This window comes from Aulonocara stuartgranti, assembly GCF_965226115.1.
Source record: "Aulonocara stuartgranti genome assembly, chromosome: 3".
NCBI lineage: Eukaryota > Metazoa > Chordata > Actinopteri > Cichliformes > Cichlidae > Aulonocara > Aulonocara stuartgranti.
The window spans coordinates 30,709,835-30,728,052 of NC_138941.1; the positions used below are offsets into that span (position 1 = coordinate 30,709,835).

Sequence of the window (18,218 nt, forward strand, 5' to 3'; positions counted from 1 at the left end):
AAAGGTCAGCAGTAAGGCAGTAGAGTCATCCACTGTAGCTGCCTTTCGCACACAGTACAAACAGACAGGGCATTTCCATCTCCAGTGGGATCTTAAAAGTTGACGTCATAGTGAAAGCTGGGCGCTTTTGGACATGTTGCTGTAAGAGAGACACGTATAAAGTCATGAGCAGAAGCTTCCTCACTGTGTTCAGTGTGACAGCTTCTGCACAGGACCTTGCCGAAAGAGAAGCGGTTGATTAAAATGTCAGACCTGGCTCCACTTTAGCCAGATCTAGAATGGACAATCAAACATTGCCCATTCTGATAGGCAAATACTTGAAGGCAGAATATGGAGCAGTGTTTAGTTTGTAGCACAGGACACACAAAGCAGGAAGGGAGATAAGTGCTCCTGTGATATCTTGTCAGGCTCATAAGAGTGTAAAACCTAACTGCGGTACCTTGGCGATTAATAACCCCTCAAACTGAACTTGTTGTCGGACGCTGTTTGTGCGGCCTTAACCTTATGTCGGTTTGAAATAATCCTGCTGTTGTTCTGAATGCGTCCATTCTCGTCCCACAGCATCCAGTGAGGATTTAGGGTTGGATTTGAGGGGTAAAAAAAAAAGAGAAAAGTTTGGGGTCATGGCAAATTCTTAACTAGGTTTGTAGGCAAAAGGCCATGGATGAATACTCCCACACAAGTCCAGTCTGTCTTTAAAGGCCATGTATAGAAAGCCTTTGGTGTCAGGTCTCAAGATACGGGACAAAATGGCACCGGGCATGAGGACAGGCTAAGTGTTGACGAGTCTCTCTGTGCCCGTCAGAGATTTAAGTCTAGGTTCTGATCCTTTCAACCCACGAGCAGGTTATGATCCGCTTGTATCTGCTAAAGACGGCTTGATTGCAGTGGTTTGTTTTAATATTTTGAGGAACCCTAATTGGGAGCTGCTTTACTTGGCTTCAGAGTTTGCAAGCTTTTCTTTTTTTCCTTCTTTACACATGACTGCCAGCTAATCTGTGAGTTAATGGTTCTACAGGTCTGGGGGGATTGTGAAGTAAAGTTACTGACCAACACAGTTTTCCATTCAGTCATCATGAACAGTTGCTGCGCACATATAATTAGAGAGCTGTCAAATACAGAGAAGTGACTTATGACATCTTTCTGACGGTGTGAAATGGCAGATATGTTGAGTGGCTTTGATCGGACACGTTCTCACGTTGTGCAAGGGTTCAGGCCTGCTGTTAGTTTGAGGAACTTATTTGTGGTCCACATGAGTGTAACAACATTTCAGTGTTAAATAACAGGATAAATGCATGTTTACTACGTGTTAGGTTGTATTTTTGTGTTTAAACTACCTGGTGTTAAAATATTACATGAGTGCAGTTTGAAATAGGTTTTGGCACAGGTCATCTTGTTAACAAGTTTGCACAGTTTGTCCACTTCCCTAGACATGATCACTGAACTGTCTGATTTCCTGTTTTACAGTGCTCTCCCTCTATTCATTAAGCCACGTCTTCTGACCCACTAATATAGCTAGAAATACTGGTATGGCTCTTCAGGTCTGTCAGTTCATCCTTCTTTGTTTGGATGGTTGCACACTATGCCGGATCTTCCGCACATTATAGAGCCAAGCCATTAATTTGTCAAAGTTGAGACATTTCCTTATTGGGTCATTGGGAGAAAATGTAAAACTAACTGAACTAGATTTGGAAGTGGCGTTAGAGGTTTTGAGTTTTCATGAGGTTTATTTACACAAGTCTTTATTCCCAAAGGACTTGCAACAAGGAACAAGGAAATAAAACACAATAGGAGATAAAGCACTTGCCCACCTCCAGCCAGATGTATATAACAGTACATACAGATGTTACATCCTCACACACTCCTATTAAAATCATTATAAAATGTGTGGGGAGAATTTCCTCACCTTCGGATCAGACATAAACATGTTTTGTGTAGCTCACTGTGGTTGATATGAGGTGGTGGGCACGCACAATGGGATGGAACATAGTGATCTAGTTGTCTGTTTATTTGTTGTGTAACTCCACTTTTGCACTGGCTTTTTCCACTTTAGCTCCTGAAAGAATTTAAAATTGTTTTGTTTTTTTCAAGCAAAAACAAAGGAATAAACAACAAGATAAGCAAACAAATATCTATATTGCTCTGGGGCAGACAGATATTTTTACAGTACAGAATATCATCATCGGTATATCGGTTTCTTTTCTTGTCGTGTACACAGGACTATGGAAAATTTCAAACTTAAGGCATGTTCATATGCTTTATCTTAAACGGCTATTAATGACAAGTGCAGTTCGTAAGCCTTTTTATGAACCGTCATTTCTCCCGTCATACCTCCTTTGTCAAGTGTGTTTCAGTGCTGGGTTAATCATTGAGCATCCTTCTGACGCTTAGTGTGATTGAGACTGGTGCAACGTCATTTTGCATCAGACTGATTGGAGTTCACCGAATTAGTGAATGATTGAAGGTCGTCGACCACGTCTGCCATTGCTTTCAGTCTTGACAGCAGTGCCTTGAGCCTATGGTAATTGGTGAACTTGAGTGGATGGATATTAGCTTGACAACTGAGGGTTAAACTGTATTAGATAGTTACTTTTGACTGTTTTTAATAGTTACTAACTATTCCAAGCAGGATACTTTTTTAACTACTTAAAAACTGTTTAAAAGTATCCTGATGAAAAGATGCGAATGTAGCTCAGGTTTTGTAAACAACCCCCCCAAATCTTATGGCTAGTTTGATCCTTTTACCTGTGGAAACCATAATCAACATGAACTCGGGGTTCCCAGCAATATACCTACAAAGTCGATGTGGAACTCTCCAGGCTTAGGTTGGTCAGGGTTGCAGTTTACCCTGACATTGGTCACTGGCAGACACCAGGTTACTTCTAGTTAGTGAGTGGAAAATGTAACTTGTGTACCAAAAAACAAAGTCATTGAATGAAGTGCATGGTAGTTCATTGATCTAAATCAGTTTATTGATTTATAAAATGGTTAATATAACTTGAACTGTTACAGTTCATCAGCAGTAGTTTCTATTTTAGCTTGACCTTTGTAAACGCCACGAGAACTGAAACAGTGATGCTTGCAGATTCAAAATCCTGTTGAGCGTCACAACAGAAAACATGAAGGAAATAGGAGTAGAGCTGAGCACAGTTTGATGCTTTTCACTCGATACCTCAGGCGTATGAAAGAAGGCAAGAATATCCCACCAAGCTGGGGAGCTGGAAATGTAATATAGATAAGAAAGGAGCACTGAACGTGTGAGTGTGTTTACTTGATCTGTGTTCACCTTTCTTTTTTTTTTTCATCTCTACATTCATGCTCTTTTTGGATGAGTCATCGTGTAAAGGAGCTATAGGACACATGTATGCACACACAAGTTGCTGTAATGCCCAGGAAACCATAAACCATGTCTCTCCCGCTCCTTATTAGAGCCATCACTAGGCAGATGAACAGAGAGACAAAGCTGGCCAGGGCCTTAGCAACAGAGAACCTGCCTTACACACACAAGCGTTTACTTCCTCACACTCGGATTTGCTCCTGCCTATACACACACACACACACACACACACACACACACACACGAGCACAAGCAGTCTCTCATTTTCCCCTTACAACTGGGTACGTTCAGTTAGTCAACTGCAAGTGCATTTATACCTGAAGGTCCGGGTGCAGGTGCTACCGAGGGATCTGACCGACATGCACTGAAATTCAGTGTGTGTGTGTGTGTGTTTTGTGTCTTGAGGGAACAGGGTAAAACAGGCCCTACCAGTTGAGCAGAGTGGTAGGTGTGGCGGCCAACTGTAGATGTGCGATTTGAAGAGCCTGACGTCATTTAGGTGAAGGTGTGGGTTTCTTTCACCACTTCAATGTAATTCAGTCGCTTGATATCAGTTTGCTGTGAATACTTGGATTTCTTCCTGTAATCCAGTGTGCCTGGTTTTTGTGTCAAGGAAAAGTTAAAAACTTGAGAACATCATTAAATTGTCACATTTTTGAGTATTAACTTCTTCATAATTGTTTCCTGAAGTAAAGCTATTTATGTAGTTTGACCTTTAAAAAACAAACATCTTAGTTTCAGTTTAAAACGAGGGCTTTCAAACATGCATCCGAAGTGCTATTGTTTTTGCTCTCTTGACTACATTCATGCTGTTGTGGTGCAGCTCAGTATCCAAAACATATTTCCCAAGGCTGAGACGGGCTGTGCCAGAACTTGATTTGCCTACTTAACTGTCTTTGAAAGTGGTTTTAGTTGCCCAGCTTAATATTTAACTTCATACTGCACTCATCACTATAACATTTGTGTGGATTAAACACTACAGGTACATTGTTACCACAAACCCATCCAAAACCTTACAGTGTAACCTGTGTCATAACCTGATGGACACTTCCCTAGAATTTTGACTGTGTTGTTGCAGCCCGCACAGGTTTAAATGCTGGGAACGGCGTCAGGCACCTGCTCAGGCTATGTTATAGGCTTAGAGAGACGTCATCTCTGCTTAGGGCTGGGTGCTGCGGCCAGAAATCATTCAAGTACAAGGACAGGACTGAAAGTGAGTTAAACAGCAGCCAGTATCCAAAGAAAAACTTTGAAAGTCTTTCAGAAAACCTGGAGATCTATAAAAATGTAAATAACTTTAACTGTCACTGGGCTCCCTCAGTTGGGGATAGTTCAAAGTTTTTGGAGTTGGCATGTATGAGGTTCTGATCCAGTGTTTCCAAAAACAGATGGAAATCAGTATGCTCCGCATCATGGAGTACTGACCAGCACAGAAGCCAGGCGATCTACAAATGGATTTTAGTAACCTACAAAAAAAATCAATCTCTCTAAGTGTATGCTATATTAAGAACATTTTTAGGCCTTTACTTTCAATCAAAAACCCGTTATGCACCATCATCAAAGCAAACTCAATCGACAGTAATTTTACTTTGCATGATGAGTGAGTTTGCTGCTCTGTCTACAGCCTGCATTGGTTATGTTTTTGGTTTAATTTGTTAGTTTGGATCCGCAAGTTCAAATGACTGTTTGTGAGACTGATTGTTTGAAAAATAAATTCCCACACGACAAATTTCGTCGACTTTTGCCACATTGTGCATTTGTATCAGTTGTTACTTATTTGTGTGACCTAAGTATTGCAGTGGAGCTTTGAGAATGGGCAAGTAAATGTGTTACAGGGTTGTCAGAGAGCATCTTTGTTCAAAGCGAGGTGGCCGGTCGTGGTGCTTCATCTGCATGTAACACGCATGTAACCTTCAGCTTTTCCACCCTGTGAGAGCTACACAGACCTGTTTACTCTGGTGGCTCGCACACACTGCTCACACCCAGTGTTACATAGCAGCAGGAGGAGGGCACACAAGGAAGTGTTATGCAGTGTGTCCCAACTGTGACAGCAGTAGTGCAAACACAAACTCTGAACTGATTTGACATGTACACACACATTCACTTATCTAGGGAGTTTCAGTGTAAGAGAACACACACAACACTACATTGACAGCAAACTGAGATCGAGCGTGACACCACCTTGTTAAAGTTAAGGCCTCTCAAAGATTTACTTGGCCTCATGCTGGGTGTCAAGTTTGTTTGGCTAGTATGGCTATATAGTAGCTGTACTGTACATAACATGTTAGCCTGCAGGATTTTAGAAGGCATGACAAAGAAGCAACATTAACCAGTGTACTAATATTACAATCGCTTTTTGTCCTGAATTCAAATTGAGATGGAGCTACACCTGGATTTATGAATTACCGCTTCAGCTGAAATGTTGCTTAATCACGTCATTGTTCCCTACACCCGAAGGAAGGTGCAAGCTGATATGCATTGGCACATTTCTTGGCACTTGCTATCAAAATTATTTCTCCTTTGTGTTGGCGTCTAACTGTATTTTAAAAACTGTCCATTATTTATTTATTTTAATCAAATGAACGGTGCATTTTCATATCTGCTCTTAAGTGAGGCATTTTTCAGACACTCGATATGTAACATCAACATTCTGCAAAAGTCTCCCATTCAGACATGGCCTGCTTCTTTTCCTCGTGACTTCATTGAGACACATATCATATCAGTGATTTGTGAGTCTGTGTGAGCTCGGTGCTGGCTGATGGGCTCAGAGATACAGATCCCTCTTCTGGAGTTTGAACAGCAAAAATTCATTGTAGATTAATATTTCAATCTTACTGTAAATTAGAAGTGGACACCAGAGATGCATGCTGTCGGGGTATTGTGTGTGCATGAGGTAATACTGCTGCTTTGAAAGTTTTACGTAAACGTTCCAGTCATTGACTGTTACAAAAACACGGCCAGGCTGCTCATTCAGGCATAAAGCATACGGATTCTCTCAGACTAATATTAAGAAATGAAATGTTTATACTGTCCATGGTCTGAAAGCTGAGCAGAAAGCACTCTGTTAAATCCCAGACTCTCCCAGGGGCTTTAGCAGTAGTTTATTACAGAGTAGCCAACCCTTGTGTGTGTGAGTGTGTAAGAGACAAACGCACGCCTTTGCGTTGTCAAGTGCCACATTTCAGCACCAGATCATGCCCTCCAGTATCTGAGCGATTGACCACTTGAATTAACTTTTATTTCCATTAGCGATGTCCCCACAGCAGCAGGGAAGTCAGTCTGTTTAGAATGAGAATTGTCTGCAGCTAACGTTAAATCTATTTACCGATCTCCAACTTTCTGAACTGTTTTTGCAACATTTAACAAAAGCCGTTCTTTTGTATATTCCTTTTCTTTTCATGCCGCCCACTAAGACTAATTTCTAGGCTATTATTCTAACCCACTTCACCGCTAAAGCCCTGATTTTGCAACAAAGAAGCTGTCTGATAAAATTCCTGTTCACATGAGTCCAAGTGTATAAAGGTCCAGTTAGGGCTGCTCGATTATGGCAAAAATGATAATCACGATTATTTTCACTGAAATTGAGATCACGATTATTTGACGATATTTATTTAACCCTTTAAGACCTACTATAGAACCAAGTCCACCAGAGCTTATATTATTTTTTTACATGCTGTAGTGCCATTTGTGGGAGCATTTCAAGTTGCTATACAACTGTTATAGCCCATATTTTAATAATATGTATGCATTAAGTCCATAGTAATTACATAAATTGCAAAAAAGTGCAATAAACTACAAAAAAAATTGAAAATCGCTTTTGTTTTGTTTACATATATTTCTACTTGGAGAAATTTAAGAGGTTTATCCCTCAAAACTTTAAATACAATAAAGTTGCAAAAAAATAGTTTCCCACCACAGGAAATTTATTTTGAGTGTCTTCATAGTTTTATTTTGGAGATACACCAATTTTTATATACTGCAGGAAAAACAAAAAACAATCCTATGATGCAAATTTGCAAAGAAAACAGCAGGTGCATCATTTTACTGTGGGAAGTGTTACGAACAGCTGATAGGAACGGCAAAGCGTGTTTCTGGAATATTATGTTTTTGTTCCTGCAAGCGCTTTTTATGCAATTTTTGCAAAGCTATATGTGGAACGAAACCGTGACCGAGGACAAGCTGATGGCATCAGATGTAAGTACAACTCCTCCGGTTTCATATGCAAAACAAATTATTGCGCTAGCTTACACGGTTCAGGTTCTACAGGGATTTAACAATAGTTACGCAAAACGGAGCGTGCTGCTCTGACCGGCTTTAAAGGGTTAACAATGACTTTAAAAAAATAATATAAAATAGTGTGCAACACCACTGAAGTTTTTTTTTTTTTTAAACTCTTTTCAACCAACGGCAGTCACTCTCCAAATAACTCCTGCTTAGCTTTCCGAGCTTCCCTCGGGTCCTCTTAATCAGCGGTCTCCACCCTTTTTTGCACCACGGACGGTTTATGCCCGACAATATTTTCACAGACGGCCTTTAAGGTGTCGCGGATAAATGAGGGAGGGGCTAATAATCGGCTCAGTCATTTTTAATGATCGTTGAAAGCCCAGATCGTAATCGTGATTAAAATTCGATTAATTGAGCAGCCCTAGGTCCAGTTCACCGAATGCCAGATGTTCAGAAGGCTTGGTTGACGAGGATGAGTGTAAAATGTAACTCTTACACTTGTACAGCAGTTTATTTTTGCCCTGTAAGTCATGCATAATGCTGATAACGAAGCCTTATTAATCCTTGTCTAAGATGGCCCACAGCTCCTTGCGTTTTATCATGTAGAATTTGTTTAATCTATTTTGTAGTATTCACAAATAACAAAGAAATGCATAGATTTCTGTCAAATAACACAACCAGGATTGATTGGAGGCTGGTTGCCTTTAGTACCAAAGCCCCATTCTGAGCCAGGAAAACCCTGACTATGGTGATTAGATAATAACAGTGTGCTCTGTTCAGATGGATTTTTTCTGACACTTCTGACAGTTATGATACACAAAATATTGCCATCTAAGGACAATTAACTCTTTGTCACGTACACTTTTTATGTGCTTTGATCTTGGGTTGAAGAAAAGAATTACGGGAAGGAAGAGAGCACAACGGGTAATAAAAGAAAAGAAGTATGAAGAAGAAACCAGCATTAAGATAGATGGCAGGATTTAGGAAGTGACAAATCTCCATGACAACACAGCCATCATGACTTCAGCTTGGTGTGTGTGTTTGTGTGTGTGTGTGTGTGTGTGTGTGTGCGTGTGCGTGCGTGCGTGTGTGTGTGTGTGTGTTCCCTCTCACTCAGAAAGTAGAAGTAATGCAGCTTCTGTCTGTAGTTGTTCTGTGTGTAGTAAAGTAAGTTTGCACATTGAGTCCAAATGTTGTTGGGGGATTGAATCCTTGATGCAATAGCAAAGTTTTTATGACTTTAAGACTTGAGTTATAACTGTTGTCCCCATATTACCTAATTTCATATTAGAAATGTGCACTAGTCAGCTAGACATGTAAACATTGCTGCCTTTGCTAGTCAGAACCAGAAATGCTCGTTAAACTAAATATTCTTTTTTGGAATAGAAGGATTATTTTTGTTGCATCATTTGCTGGCTTTAAGATGCTCTGCAGCAGCCTCCTATTGGAGCTGCATTTCTGCTAGGTGGAAAGTTGTGATGGATTACAGCTGTGAAAAGCAGCACATTTCTGCACTGTTTTGATCTAGAAAACCAAAGGTGGTATGTAGCCTGTGTCATAGTAAGCTGACATAACCGCTTGGTAGAAGCATCGCATAATTCTATTCATGAAGAACGCTGCTGGTGCTAGCATTTAGACCAACCCTTGGCAAACTGACATGGCATATGCATGCCAAAAAGTGCTTATAGGAATATGATCAACGTTTTCAAATCGCACACGAATGGGGACCAGCAGCTGCTTTCAGCTGCTTTTTCACAGGGCGCCTGTGTTGATGCCATGAAAAACAAACTGTGCTTTAAGTATCACCTGTAGCGAGAGCTGCAAGAAAAGATTATTTTGGATAGTCAACTAATCTGCCAAATTTTTCTTTGATTAGTCAATGATTATTTCAGTAACTGTTAACACCACTTTCTGTGGGCAAACCTCCTGTTCCAGGTTCCAGTACCTCACCTGCTCAAGTCTGCCCAACTGTGAATATCACCCTGTTGTCTGGTCCCACAGGCAATAAAATTAATGACCCAGGAAACACGTGAATTTGAAAATAGTCAAAAGTATTTTAACATCACTTAATAGGACCGTCAGAATAAAAATTAAATAAATAAAAATAGCAAAAATGAAAGTGCTAGTAATGTTTAAGCAAAAGCTAATGTACAAATGGGGAAACTAAAAAAAGCTTTGAAAGTTCATGAGTTTACAATTACAGTGGACATGCTAACGATGCTCTCTCTCATGACTTCAGCCATTTGTAGCCACTCCTGTTTAATGGCTTACTACTAGCTAACAAAATTGAAATGGTGTTCGCTTAGCAAACATCATTCGGACAAGTTTCTGACAGGTAAGCTAACATAAACACTACTGTACAAACATTAACATAAACTAATTTAACTATTCATTCTGAAACGTCACAGCTCCAGGGTGATGACGTTTTAAATGCTCGTGTGCTGCAGCACTGCTGTCGTGGAAGGAAATGTCCACGTTGCACAGTCTGCTTTAAATTAGTTTTCTGTCAAATGCTTTCACATTTTTAAAAAGAAAAAAATATATATATCTTGTTTCCATTTTCTTCCGTCCTTTGTTCTTCTTCATTGGTATTGCGTGCCGTCTTGACAGACGATACAGGCGTTACTGACCCCATAGCTTCCTGTAGTGTATTGCGGTTACAAAAACGCATTTATGTGACTTAAGGATATAACTCAGCGTCGACATCATCGATTACAACGACAAATCGTTGCAGCCCTACCGATAGGACATTAGCTTACTGCACAGCATTCAAGGACATTGGTAGTGAGCAATTGGGGGCAATAAACTATAGCTTAATAACTTTGTTTCTTTTTATAGCAGCGTGGATGCACTTGATTAAGCCCAATTTAATTTTTATTAAATAAGATTAAGTTTGGACAAGTGTATTTAAGGAGGACTGCTCTCATCAACTACACATCTTGCCGCCAAATTACAGCAAGAGGCTCGTTACAGACCACCTCAGATTTCCTCACATGGTAAATTGGCTATTTGAAGGCAGCGTACAAGCCTGTTAGTAAGATCACATGTAACTGACATCGCAGCAGCTCTTTTAATGAAGTCAGAGAATCTGGCTGGGCTTGAAAATTTTCCATTTTTCTTGTTTGGATGTACAGGCTTTCAATTACAGCTGAGTATTGTTGTAAACGGTCTTTAAAATTGAAGAAAAGCGAAAATTCTGAGTTTTAACTCTGGATTTAATTGGAAATTGTCCAGCTCCATGCCCTCTTTATAAGTTATAAGCTTTATTTTTTGATTAATTATCAGCTGTTGTTTTCTTCATTTGTAAGGTTATATTCATTACAAATTTATGAAGGAGTAATGATACCTAGAAAGCACGGTTCAGTATAAACCTGCCATGGTTTGGTACATTTCTTGGCTAAATCACTTAAGTGCTCCATACTGTCAATAAGAAAATACTCAGCTCTTTACTCTTCACTGCAAAGCAAATAAAAGTGCATTCTACATATAATGAACAGAAATAAGCAATTAAAACTAGCGATGAAGTAGCACTAGTTTTCTACTTTTGTTAACACTGAGGACATGGCTCGTTGTGTAGACAGCTGATTGTCTCCCTGCTTATTATCAGCTGATTTGTAGGTTTTTGCTTTAGGGTAAAACTACAGATATTGATGTGTTGTCAAATAGGAAACTCAGCTCATTACTCATGCATTTAAAAAAAAAAAATGAAAAAATTGTTTATCAGTTACTTTTCAGTCTGAAATACTACAGTGCAGTGTGTTGTTTCAAGCTTTCTCTGAGCCTTCAACAACAAACTGAAGTTGTCTTTAGACAAGAATGAAACGAGTCACAAATTTTTAGTTAATCATTTCAAATGAGGGGGAACATTGCGAGAATGTTTAATTGTTAACAGCAGTTTGGGATGTGCAATTTAAAAATGTAATTTGGAAAGAAAAACAGCATCTAATAGTAGCTGCCAGTGTACCATGTTAGTTGTTGCCAACATTGGCAACAAAGTTGCAAGGTTTTAATTGTGTGTAATTGCATTAGTTGACATGTCTTTTTCATAATGCCGCTTTTTTAGAATTAAACTCGCACAGTTTGTTACACTCTACAGAGATGTAACAAAAATAATCCTTCTATACTAATTTCAGGCCGTTTCTCTTATAAAAACTAAAACTTTCAGTTGTGATTACAATTGAATGTACACTTAACACTTAATCAGTTTAATAGTTGATAATTAACTGGCGTCTGGTAGTGGTAAACTGGAAAGAATGAACAGTGTCTGTTTCTCTTAATGTGCTGCAAGTTGGGTAATTTTAATTTCTTACCCTAGCTCAGTTTGTAATGATCATTTTTCTTGGTGTGTTTAAAGTTCACCTGTTCCCTGTTTTTTAAACCTTAGGTTAGCCCTCTGTTGTTGAGGTCAGTTGACACAGGCCAATCTCACATTTGGTTTCGGCTGTCCTACTATTAGTGCATAACGCGTACTTCTTGTGCAGCCCTCCCTTACTTTCGTAACTGCACTGTTGTATTTAAAAGAAAAAAGGCTGAATCTGATTGCCTTTCTCCCAGAACTCAGACTAGTAAAGGTCAGTGATTGGAAGTCAAAACACAGGCAGTACCTTAGATTAGCTCGACTGCTTTGTCTGTGTTGTGGTCAATTGCAAATGCTTGTGCTTACAGTGTAACAGAGAGTGGATTTAAGCTGCAAACATCTTGTCAGTGACTTTCCATCTTGAGTGTGTGCTGGGAGGTGTGTTTTAGTTGGACTGGGTCTGAACACTATACTGCCATTATATTTGTTTTAGAACAGGGCTGTCCTCACTGCAGATTAGTTGAGACGCGGTAGCCAAAAAAGTGTGGCTCTGAGTTTTGCGGGTGGCTTATCTTCCTTTATTTCATTGTACTGCAGATGTGTAACAGGTTGGTAAACCTTGTGAACTTTCACAGCCAACCTTGTATTAAGTAACAACAATATGAAACGGCCAAATTACAAATGAACTAAACTGTAAATTCACTAAAATTTAAATATAACTTTGAATATGGGCATTTATTTATAGTGGGGAAAGGGTACATCTGAGTAGTGTCCTGTGTCACCCTTACTGCACAGGCACACAGTTTCTTTTAGTATGCCTTAACAGTGTCCCCACAGTCTTAAGTTGCAAAGTGTATGAAGATAATTAAAATAACCCCATGGTATCATGTATTGCTTTAAAATTCATTACTTTATACAAACCAGAAACTTGTGTAAACATGTTAATGTTTGTGTGTTACTATAAGGAAGTGGCTTACAAAGCTGTCAAGACATGTGCACAATGTGCACGTTTTGGTTTTAAGCATTCTATAGATGCTGCAATGCATTCGCCACAGGAGTGTTTAACTAAGAGATAATAAAAATAAAAGTTTTACAGTCCATATTTGGACTCGTTTTTTGTTTTTCATGTCAGCAACATGAATCTCCAAGTACTGTCTTGGAACAGAAGCACATAGTTGGTCCAGAGAAAGTTAGGAGTCACCATGGCAACCAAGAAAGTGAAGTTTTTAAAGAAGTGGCAGCTGTTGTAAGTTTTAACCCAAGCTTGTGGTTTGGTAAACCTGACCCAGCAGCTTTTGATGCCTAAACATAACCAACTTGTTTTTCACTTTCAAACCTAAACACGCCCTCTGTACTCCATACACATGACTAATTTGTTTTAGGATAATGCAAGAACTTAATTAGGCAACAGCATTTTAATTATTAGCGTATTTAAAAATGATAAAAATCTGAGATATTAATGACCTGAATTTTGGTCTCTGGTAAGACAGCCATCTCTGCCACCAGAACCTCCAAATTGTGCAAATGTTCACACTGATGGCTGGTTGATGGATGGTTTGTGTGGTTTTCAGTTTGTAGTAGTTAGAATTTTTTATTTGAAAGTGGAAAAACGTCAGTTGTTCATGTATATGTAAGAGAAGTCATGTGCAGGCATCGAAAGTAAATGGTGGTAAATCTTTCTTGAGGAGCATGGGGGGGGATGTTTAAAGTCCAAAAATTCTAATCATTAGTTTTGTAGGTTGTGACTATTTCATGAGATGACACGAGAATGAGTTGACTTGAAGTTGTCTGTAAAATCTGGACTAAATTAACTCTGACCTCTGAGATAGCATAATTGAATATTTCAGTTTGAAAATTAAGACTTAAAAGCATGCAGCTGGTTTCACTGGAAAGGTTTTTTTTTTTTTTTTCAATTTCATCCTTAATGTCCCTCATTAATGTGCTGGTATTAACTAAGGTTTAGAATTGTGCCTTTAATTTCTGTCCTTATTTTAGCGTTGCTACGTAGATCTGTTGGGATTTTTGTCTCCAATTTACTACCTAAGCTTTTTCCACTGAGAATAGGATCAACTCTCCAATGACCTCTGATGGTCTTGATGGACATGAAAATGTCTTTGTGTGGTTAAACTCTTGTCTAAACTGTGTATATTACCAGTTCCACATTGGTATTCATGAGTCAGAATCAACTTCAGAGTAATATGAGTAGAAAACAATGATGTCACTTATTGTCCTCCGACACGTCTATAATTAAAACTGGGGGAAGTGAGTATGCATGTGTGTGTATACTGGGGGAGGGGGTTTGCATGGTCTGCAGCTGCCCAAAAATGAAGGAAGAATCAGACGACAAAAATAGTCAGACATGAAAGAGGATAGGAGAGGAGGAAGACTAAAGAGCAGAGAGGTGTAGGAAGCATGAAGGAACTTGGAGGAAACGCACTTGAATTGTAAAGACCAGTATTTGCCCTCAGAACTAGTTTGCAGGACGTGCTATCCCAGCAGGAATCTCCACTGATTGTAGCTCTTTAGAGCAGCCACAGTCCAGTGGCCGAGCGAAAAGTCGGCTATCACAGAGTCAGTGAGGATGCGATACTGTTTAAAAAGCCGAGCTAATTGTGCACTTCACATGAAAAAGGCCACAAATACAGTAAACAGGCGAAAAAAGGGAGAACTAGATGAAGTGGTACAATGCCCCTGCACTCTCTCTCTTCATCTGGGTGTGAATTTCAGATGGTATCGCCCTCAGAAGTGAAGTTTCATACTTTACACTGCCTCGGTTAGCCCGTTTACTTTAAATATGCTTTAATGTTCTTCTGGCTTCTGTTTTCGTGTGTCAGTTTCCGTTTTAATGTAATGTATCAAATTGCGTTGTGACAGCAGGCACGCATTAGCCCTTTGAAGTGTCTCTCACATTTACATTCAGTCATTGTTTATGAACTAATGTTAATTAATACAAAAAATAGAACCATCTTTACAACTCCCAAAGATTATGCAGAGTTGCTCATTCACATGTAGATATTGTTCAGTAACCTTGTTGTTACCTGAAATACTATGTGTTTAGAAAGGGGCTGTCCCTGGAGTCTAACATGCTTTTATGGACAATCGCACTGTGGTAGGGAGCTAGAAGTGTAACATCCAGCAATCGGGCAAGAGTTCAGGTCTTCAGCGCGCGTGTGAAAAATTGGCTTAAAGTGTGGGAAAGCATCCTAATGACAAATTGTCCAGTCTTAACCTTATAGTCATCTAGATTTTCCTCTCCTTCAGCAGGAAACTAAAGGATTCACACTCCCACAGACTAAACTTTTGCATTTGCAGTCTCAGTTCAGTGTACGCTTGTCTTTTATTTTTAAAGTTGCCACCCAGAAATTAAACAGCGTGAATGACTCCTGCTGCTGTCGCTCTGGCAGACACAAATTGACAGTTCCTTTACTGCTCAGCAATCGTGATTACAAACTGTTCTCAACTTTACACCGTCACTGTATTGACCCCAAAGCGTGCACAGCTGAACAGTGGCAGTGCTGTGCTGCACCTGTGCTCTCGATGCAGTTTCTTCTGGATTGACAGAGCTGTTCCTCTTTATCTCCTCTTGCTGCATCTTCAGAAGTGTATCTCTGATGGGGATTTTTTTTAAATGCAGATTGGAGACTAGAGAGCAGCCCTCAAACAGGCAGCGTTGCTATAACTTTAATGCAAGTAAACATAAAAATGTAATGCAATGTGTGGAGGATTACTGAAGTTTGGTTAGTTGACATAACCTGATGCACTTCCTCGTGGTAGCTGCAGAGCTGTGGTTAGGCCGTTATAACCGCATTAGGGAACATGTAAGATGGGGGTTAAATTGTTCCTAATAAGAGGCAGGCAAATGCCATCATGTGACAGGAAGTAGACAGAAAACAGACAAAACACCTGAAACGACCTTATCCACAACACAAGGTTAGTCATTCTTTGTTGCCGTGTGATAAAGTCCTGATCCTAAGATTAGCGTCCACACTGAAATCTTAGATCGCTTCATAGTGTTTCTTTTCTGAAGCATTCAAATATTTGACACGTGGAACATCGCGATGTCTGTTTTTCTCTCTATCTGGCTGTAGAATCTGAGGCTGACAGCTGAGTAGGTTTCGGTTCACTGGAAATGTCTCGACTCTTCCCATGATTTACAGTGTCTCCATCGCCACTCGTGTATTGTAATGCGGTCTGTTTGTGTGCAGTTGTCTTTATTTATTTAACACAGAATGGTTGATTTATTTTCTTAGTCATTGTTGACAGCGACAGCTTCACCTGTCAGTCTGGCTGGTACTGTCATTTCAGTCATATCCGCTGCAGTGAAGTCAAAGCACACATCACTGATTCCTGCAAACAGTTCAGTCATGGAAATGTACAGTTTCTTGTCTAGCTGAAAGTGCACTGAGAAGAAAAAGCCATGATGTGATTTCCTATGTACACATGGAACGTTATTGCAGTATAAGAGAAGTACAGCAATTTTATGTCGTATACTGGGATATTTGTAATTAGAGCTGTTTATATATAGTAGAGCTAATTTGTTAAATTTTGTGGTTTTTATAATGTGTTGTGTTACGAACTCTGAGGACAGCCCAACTGATGTAGAAGCTTTGCACCGTCAGATTGGGCCTCATTGTCTCAAGTAATGCCCACACTGGACATTTTGTCTGTCTCCCTCTCCCACATGTTCCAAAAATAAAAATCATTTGCTTCGCCCCTCACATAAGTGCACATAAGCCCCCTTCTCCTGTCCTCTGGGCTTAATGTAGCTGTCATTTGTTTTTTTTTATCTCAATTCCCCCGATTGTGTTGGAGCTTAATCTGGCCTATTATATGTTATGCAGGTCTGCACTGTCAGGATGAGGATGCTTGAGCATGTGTGCGCGGGGGTTTGTTGGGACGCAGACGTTAGATCATACCATCTGGAGCAAGGAACACGCAACCATAGTGAAGTAATCACGGTTATCTTTCTTTCCCGTGGCACAAGATTTGCTAACGGTGAAGACGGTGTTGATAAAAACGTGGTCTGAGGGTATTTTGCAACCCAACGGCAGCTTCTCATTCGCGCAAGCCAAGGGGAGATAATTGGGTGATTAAATGACCGGTCAGTGGGAGACGACGAAAGAAAGGGTCAGTTTGTACTGACATCTGAACTCTTTACCAGCAGTGTGAATTTCACCTGACGCTTTCTTCTGTTGGTATCAAATCTCTGTGAGATGTGTGCAACTCACACCCTCACCTTTGTGTGTATTCTAGTGTGTGTGTGTGTGTGTGTGTGTGTGTGTGTGTGTGTGACTCGTCACCCTGGAGCCAGTCGTTCTCTCCTCTGACCCTGATCCCCGTCACCTGTCTGCTCAGATCACACACACAGACACACAATTGCTGTGACCCTTTCCTGGAGCTGAAATCCAATCGCAGTTGCCAGCCATACAAAACTTGCCAGCACAGCAAGGTTGTGTTTTTCTTTTTTTTTTAAATGTTGGGGGGTGTATGTGTTTGATTCGAACAACTTACTGTCTGCTTTGAGATGAACGAAGGCTCAGTACGACCATGTTAAAGGACTTAACACGTACACATTGACCTTGGACTGAGTCGTGCAAAGAACTTAAATGATGTCTAAGCTTTTTTCCAAAAAAGCCCAGTAGCTGAGTTAAACAGTAGTTACACAAAATATCAAATGTTACAATTCAGAAACTTTTCCTAAATCACTGAAAATATGCTGAAAAACAGTGTTTCATAAAGTCCATCAGCTACATTAAATCTTTTAGTAATATGTAAACATGCTTGTGAAATCTCAGTATGCAAGAGACAAATCCGAAAACCTAATATTAGATGATCTTCATGTGGGACTGCACTAAAAAATGATGTTTCTGTACTCGAACTCGATGGATCGGCTCAGAAACACTTGGAACATCTTTATTAAATGGATCAGTATTTATTTCCTGGTTTTCTACTCTGTATGAGTAAATGCAATTAAAATGACTCTGGGGTAAAGCAGAGAATTGCCATTTTCTGTGATGATATTGTGTGATAAGTGCAAAAGCCACAACTATCTCATACGTCTTGTAAGGCACAGTTTATGCTGAACCATATTTACAAATTTCAGTGCCACATGCTGATGTTCATGGTTTTTTGGGGAAGGCCTTGCATACGTCATCGGGTCCTAATAGCATGCTAAATGTATACCACATGTATGGCTAGCGTAATGGTCTGGGTGCCCTACAGTCCAGACCTGTCACCAGTTGGACACAAGGCCCCAAATTGTTAAAAGCTGAGAATATGTAAACATGTTGAGACTGGGGAAAAATATTTGGCTTTGAGGAAAAAAAATCTACTTAGTAACTAAAAACTTGTTGCTTAAAA

At 39.8% G+C, this 18,218-nt stretch overlaps 1 protein-coding gene across 7 annotated transcripts in view; it reads left to right on the top strand.

Moving 5' to 3' along the window:
* The window catches only part of mark2b (MAP/microtubule affinity-regulating kinase 2b), a 51,404-nt gene that overhangs the window by 3,434 nt on the left and 29,752 nt on the right, over positions 1-18,218 (top strand). The gene's annotated exons all lie outside the window — the stretch shown is intronic.